This window comes from Phascolarctos cinereus, unplaced genomic scaffold (genome assembly GCF_003287225.1).
Source record: "Phascolarctos cinereus isolate Bilbo 61053 unplaced genomic scaffold, phaCin_HiC Scaffold_726;HRSCAF=1367, whole genome shotgun sequence".
NCBI lineage: Eukaryota > Metazoa > Chordata > Mammalia > Diprotodontia > Phascolarctidae > Phascolarctos > Phascolarctos cinereus.
The window spans coordinates 213,921,449-213,928,287 of record NW_027556098.1 but is presented as its reverse complement, the minus strand read 5'-3'; positions in this window follow the sequence as shown (position 1 = coordinate 213,928,287).

Sequence of the window (6,839 nt, the reverse complement as noted above, 5' to 3'; positions counted from 1 at the left end):
TGAAGGGGAAAGCCTAATGTGAGCCAGAATTGTTAGGGAAGACTTCTCGGGGGATGTGGGATTTCAGAGCAGGATCATACATTTATGACTGGAAGGGCCTTAGGCGTCGTTGGGTCCAGCTTCTTTTTTGATTTTAATTAAAAAATTTTTGTAGCAAAAATGTATGGCAAAACAAAGTTCCCACACTGGCTACATCCGTGTGTGTGTGTATACATACATATACACACGTGTCCCCCATGTCCATGTGTGTACACACACACAGGCAATTTATGGATACACACACACATACATATATGTCTCAATCCACATATGAGTCTATTACCTCTCTATCTGGAGGAGAGTAGTATATTTCAGTATAAATCATCCGGAATTGTGACTGGTCATTGGATTGTTTAGAGTTCTTAAGTAATAATAATGAAAACGATAATAATAGCTAACATTTGTATAGCTCTCGCCATGTGCCAGCTGGGGTGTATGGGTGTTCACGGAGGCCTGGCACCTCTGCTGTGAGGGCTTGTTGAGCCCATTTAGGGCTGCTCGTCCATTTTTGGTGTCTACCTTCCACTCAACTCTCACCCGTGACTCCAAGAAGCCATCTCATGCTACGGGCTAAAGCAGGTTGAGGGTAACCGAGGGTGAGTTAGGAGGGGTGTCTACCCCAAGCATGTGAAGACTTTTCTCAATGGAAATGGGCAGATGAAAACAATTTGTTCCAACTGCCATGAAGGCGGCTGAAACAGGTGCCATGGAGGGCTTAGAGCTTGGTCAGACATAGAAGATGCCAAGGTCACCTGCTGCATCCCAGGCCATTGCTAGGCATCCTGACTTTTGCCCTGCCGTGGGGCTTCAATGACTCTGGACGAGAGAGTGAGGCTGATGACTTTGTGTAAGTCTGCCTCACTGAAATCCAATTCATACACAAGTCCAAAACATTACTTTGTGATGTCATTGGTCCTCTTAGAAAACGAAGGACCAATAACACATCAACAATGTGGCAACCACTGTGCTAAGCGCTACAATTATTACTCATTGGTTCTCCCAGCAATCCTTGCATGTAGGTGCTATTGTTATCCCCATTTTATAGAGGAAGAAATAGTTTTTCAAGCTTGTTCATTTTTATGTATTGTTGTTACTGTATAAATGGTTCTCCTGACTCCATCCACTTCACTCTGCATCTGTTCATGTAAGTCTTCCTTGGTTTCCTTAAACCATCCCCATCATCATTTCTTACAGAGTGATAGTATTGTGTTACATTCACATACCATAACTTAGCATTCCTCAATGGATGGGCACATTCTTCTTCTTTTACAGGAAGGAAACTGAGGCCCAGAGAAGTTAAGTAACTTGCCCAAGACTTTGAACAATCCCTGCCTAGTAAATATTTTTGTAGATATTTAAGGATATAATAGTTAACGAACCAGTGGATCATATAGTGAAAGTTAGAAGGGATGTTGGAAACCATCTAGTCTAACCTCATAAAGTTACTTATGAGGTAACTGAGGAGGACAGAAGGTCACAGAGGTACTAAGTGACAGAGGCAAGTATTTAAACTTAGACCATCTGATTCCAATACCAGTGGTCTTTGCACTGATCATACTATTTCTTGCTTTTTTTTTTCTTTTTGGTGAGGCAATTGAGGTCAAATGACTTGCCCAGGGGTCACACAGCTAGTAAGTGTTATGTGTCTGAGGCCAGATTTGAACTCAGGTCCTCCTGACTCCAGAGCCAGTACTCTATCCTCTGTGCCACCTAGCTGCCCCAGATCATACTATTTCTTGGAAAAATGATATTCAACTTTTAGTGCTTGTATGGATGTACTATGCAATGGGTTTATCTTCAGGTTAAAACAAACAAATAATTCTTACTATCAAGTTTCTTTGTCCTTTCATTTTATTTTCTAAGAGTTCCTTAGATTTTCTTGGTGGGGTTGGCTTTGGTACTTCAACTGAGGAAGTGAAGAGGAATAAAGATGGGGAAGGAAGAAACATAAGAAGATTGAGAATATCTGTTCTGAGGTTCTCTGGGATATCTTTTGTATGTCTTCAGTATCTCTTACTGGGAAATATTTTTTGTTATCTTGAAATCTAGGTGAGCAGTTTGTTACATTTCAAGTGATATCAGAGTCATTTTCTATAAACTATTTTCTCAAAGCTCTGTCCCATAAACTGGTATTGTGAAGAATCTTGCTTCAAAGAAGTAGATGAACTTCTCTAAAGATGTCAAGTTGATAGCTTTGGATAGAGGAGTTGGCAAATTTCTACAAGAAGAAAATATTTGTAATGCCATTTTATTTCTCAGTATCAAACTTTGGCCTATCCCATCCAATGCAATTCAATCCAACCGAATCCAACCCAGCTCAGCCTAATGCAACACAACCCATCCTAATCCAATCTCATCCAACCACCATGTTTCAAGTGTCCATCATAAGTAGGGCACTAACTCGACAGGGATACAAAGACAAGATGCAATGCCCCTATCCTCAAGCAGCTGTTTTTTTTAGAGAAGGATACCGCATGTGATCATTTAAGTATATCCTTGATAATTTGAGGAGGGAGAGAGCACTAACACCCAAAGCACACGTGCAAGGGTGAACACCTTCCAGGTCTTTGCTTAGCTTTTAGTGGGGAACAAGGTGATGCAGGGGATAGAGTTAGAAAGGCTCATCTTCCTGAGTTCAAATTTGGCTTCAGACACTGACCCTGGGCAAGTCACTGAACCTGTTTGCCTCTGTTTCCTTATCTGTAAAATGAGCTGGAGAAGGAAATGACAAATGATTCTAGTATCTCTGCCAAGAAACCCCCAGATGAGGTTACAGAGTTGGGCACAACTGGAACAGCTGAACACCAGCACCTCCACCAACAAAAACAACAGCGCTAGGAGAAACATAGGACCTTGGGCTCTTAGGTGGAGAGTCGGGAGGGACTTTAGAGGCTATGAGTCCCTCCCAGATTAATAGATTTGCTCCAGTGCCTTTGTTTTACAGATGAGGAATCTGACGCTAAGAGAGATTAAGATATTTATTCAAGGTCACACAGAAAGTGAAGGGCAAAGACAGGATTAAAAACTCATATATACACCTCATATGAGACAAAGGAAGGAGTGGTAAACATTTCAGAGATTTAAGTTCAGATTTAACTTTTTGGTCCATAACGTAATTGCTTAATGGAATAATATACAGCCCCCTCTAATTTATAGGCCACACAAAGTCTTTAACACTCCTTCTTCCCCCATGGAATTCCATGGCTAGATGGGAGGTGTTCTTTGAATGTTCCCATTGAAATGCTTTCACTTAGAGCCTGGGCTTTTCCTAGAGTGGTCATAAAATTTGATGTCTGTACTTAATTCAGTATTGGTGCTGAAAGGTGAGTGAAGTCCTTGAAATGCCAGAGAGCCAGGGCTTAACCGCAGTGATGCCGGCACTCTCACTGAATGCAAATTGGAAGTTACCAGGATACTTCTACAGCATTTGAGTTGGTGTCCTGCCTCCCAGTCTTTCTGCCCTCCAATCTCCTCCACACAATACTTGCTGCCAGATTAATCTTCTTTAAGCACCCCTCACACCATGTCACCCCCAGCCCCCAAATCTTCATGAGTTTCCTATTGTGTATTGAATCCTGTCCAAAGTTATCTGGCTAACAGTCCAAGGTCCTTCATCATTTGCCTTCACCCTCTTTCCCCAAGAGAAGGAACTATGAGGCAGGAGACTCAGTGCTAGCCTTCGAGTTAGGCTTTGTTTGGGTGTTGTTTGTTCTTTTTTTGGCTAGGCAATGGGGTTCAGTGACTTGCCCAGGGTCACAAGCTAGTAAGTGTTATGTCTGAGGCCAGATTTGAACTCAGGTCCTCCTGAATCCAGGGCCGGTGCTCTATCCACTGCGCCACCTAGCTGCCCCACGAGTTAGGCTTTGAATCTCATGCCAATCCTAACTCTGTGACCATAGATGTAAGCTATTTCTTCATCTGTAAAATGGGGATAATACCTCTCCTACTTACCTTAAAGAGTCAGATGAGACAATATACGTAAAGCGCTTTATAAACCTTCACTTCGATAGGTTGGCAACATACTTTAAATATATCATTTGATCTTCAAACAATCCTGTGAGGTGTTACTATATATCGATTTAACAGATTAGGAAACTAGCACTGACAGAGGTTAAATGACTTGCTCTATGAAGTATTTGAAATGGGATTCGAATTCAGGTCTTCCTGACTCCAACTTTAACACTTTATCCACTGCATCATCTAGCTGCTTGGTGAATGTCAAGCTAACTAATGCCCTCCAATATATGCCCTCCTTCCTGCTACTGCTCATAGCCATTTTATTTTCCCCTCCATTCTTTTGCTCATGTTCTTCCCTCCCCTTAAATCTATAAGGTCTAATTAAGTTTCCTCCCTCTTCTTTATAGCTTCCCAAACAACTGTAGCTGACAATACAGCAGAAGTTGCCAACCTTCTCCAGCTCTTAGTAAATGTTAAAAAAAAAAAAGTCACAGACCCTTTGCAGGAGCCTAGTTTTAGCGTTAATATCTATTGGTTGAGAAAATACACAATGTCAAAGCAAAACTGTAATGCGTTTCAGAAAGGCTTGCTGTTCCCCATATGCAACATACAGTCTCTTACCTCCATGACTTTGTGAATTGCTAATTAATTTGTGGAATTATAAAATGGAGGCAGGCATGCCTGGTTCTTTGGGTACTTTCCAGGAAAGACCATGATGGCGACAGGGATTAATATTTCAATCACACTTTAATAAAGCACAGAGGGTTCAGGGGTGCAAGGCACAGAGAGTACAGAGACAAGCAGCAAAAGGCAGATGGCATAGAGATAGCTATTGGGTAGTCCAGGAAGTTAGTAGCATGGGGAAAAGAATGGGGAAGAGGGAAAGTCACAGAGAGTAACTCATGTAGTCATGAGTTAGAGTTGGGAGCCCTCAGCAGCCTGAATCCATGGCTGATGGAATAGTGCTAGGAGGGGGCAGGAATTTGGGGTCTTCTTTTTCTAGGGTTTTGGTGAAGGACAGACTAACTCTGATCTGTGCCGCCTTGGGGGTTAGTTCATTAACATGCCTGCATCATCTCAAAGTTAGGTCTTACTGTGGATGTCTGGAGCATTTCTGAGGTTTACATATCATAGGACCAAAAGGCTCTGACAGTAAGACCTCGCTGGCTTTCCCTGATTTAACACATAGTCTTAGGATGTGATTTTTAGTTAATATACAACACAGTTTGCTAGTGACACTCCTTTGATCTTTGGGATAGTTTGTATGTGACTTCTAGGTTCTCCTTTGCAATCTTACTTCTTGATATTGGCTACTTATAAATTTACTTACTATATCAATTAGAAGAGGGTGGGTGGGTGGTCAGGGGGACCAGAGCAAGATATAGTTTTGACACATTTTACAAGACTATCCCTTAGGCCTAGAATGTTTTCCCTCTTCACCCCCCCCCCAATTCCTTATAGTACTTAAAGTTCAGCTCAACTGTCACTTCTTACAGGAGGCCTTTCTTAAATCCCCCTATTGTTAGGAACACCTTTGAAATTACTTTTGTACTTACTTTGTATTTCATATTTTTTTCTAATCATTTATTGGTGGTTCACTCATTAGCATAGCTACCTTAGAAGCAGTTGACCCAACTTTCATTCTGGACCAATGCTAATCAAATTTTCAGAAGCAGTGAAAAAAAGTATTGGATTTGGAGACAAAGGTTGTCTTCAGTTGTGTCTGATTCTTTCTGACACCATTTGGGGTTTTCTTGGGAAAGATACCAGAGTGGTTTGCCATTTCCTTCTCCAGCTCATTTTAAGGAAGAGGAAACTGAGGCAAACAAGGTTACGTGACTTGGCCAGGGTCACACAGCTATTAAGTGTCAGAGGCCAAATTTGAACTCAGGAAGATGAGTCTTCCTGACTCCAGGGCAGGTACTTTATGCACTATGGCTCCCCCTAGCACCCTCTGGAAACAAAGAACTTGAGTTTAATTCCCGACTTGGCTACAAGTGTAACCTTGGGTGAGTCATTTAACCACTCTAGGGTTCATCTAAAAAATGAAAGAATTCTGTTAGATCTCCTTTGAAGACACTTCCAGCTCTGAATCTTATGATTTGGGTAGACTTTTTTTCCCCTAGTACAATGGATGATGGTTCTTGAAGGCAAAGACTGTTTTCACTTTTGTCTTTGTATTTCCTGCAAAGAGTATAGTGCAGGGTACTAGATCTGTGATCTCAATGGTGTCAGGAACACCTGGTGAGAAAACTCCTCTACCAATGCAGAGAAGGATTAGTCCTTAAGACTCTGGGGTAGTTAGTATTTAAGTGGCTTGACCAAAGTCAGAATGTGTCGAAGATGGAATTTGAACCCAAATTGTGCTGACTCTAAGGCTACATCTCTATCCATTTTACTACACTGACTCTACTGGTTCTTAGTAGGCACTTTAATAAAGTTTGTTGAACCAAATTCACTTATCTGAGGCAGTGTGGTGTATTATGGAACCATGGGAGAGTACGGGGAATTTAGAACCAGAGGAACCAAACCAAAGGAAGGTTTGGAAATTGTGGACTTCATTTGCTTTGGTCTTCCATAACTATTCTTGAACCATTCCAGAAAAGGTTTTCTTCATAGCCTTCTACCATCAATTCACTTATGTAAATCAAATGTTTTCTACAAATGTTTATATAAATGTTGATTTACACAAGTGAGGACCCTGACAGCAAAATGGAGACTGGCTTTTTGGTTAATGTCACAAGCAAAGTCCTCTCCCATCCCCCAACTTTGGGGTGTGTGTGTGTGTGTGTGTGTGTGTGTGTGTGTGTGTGTGTGTGTTTAAACTCTAAATGGCCATCTTT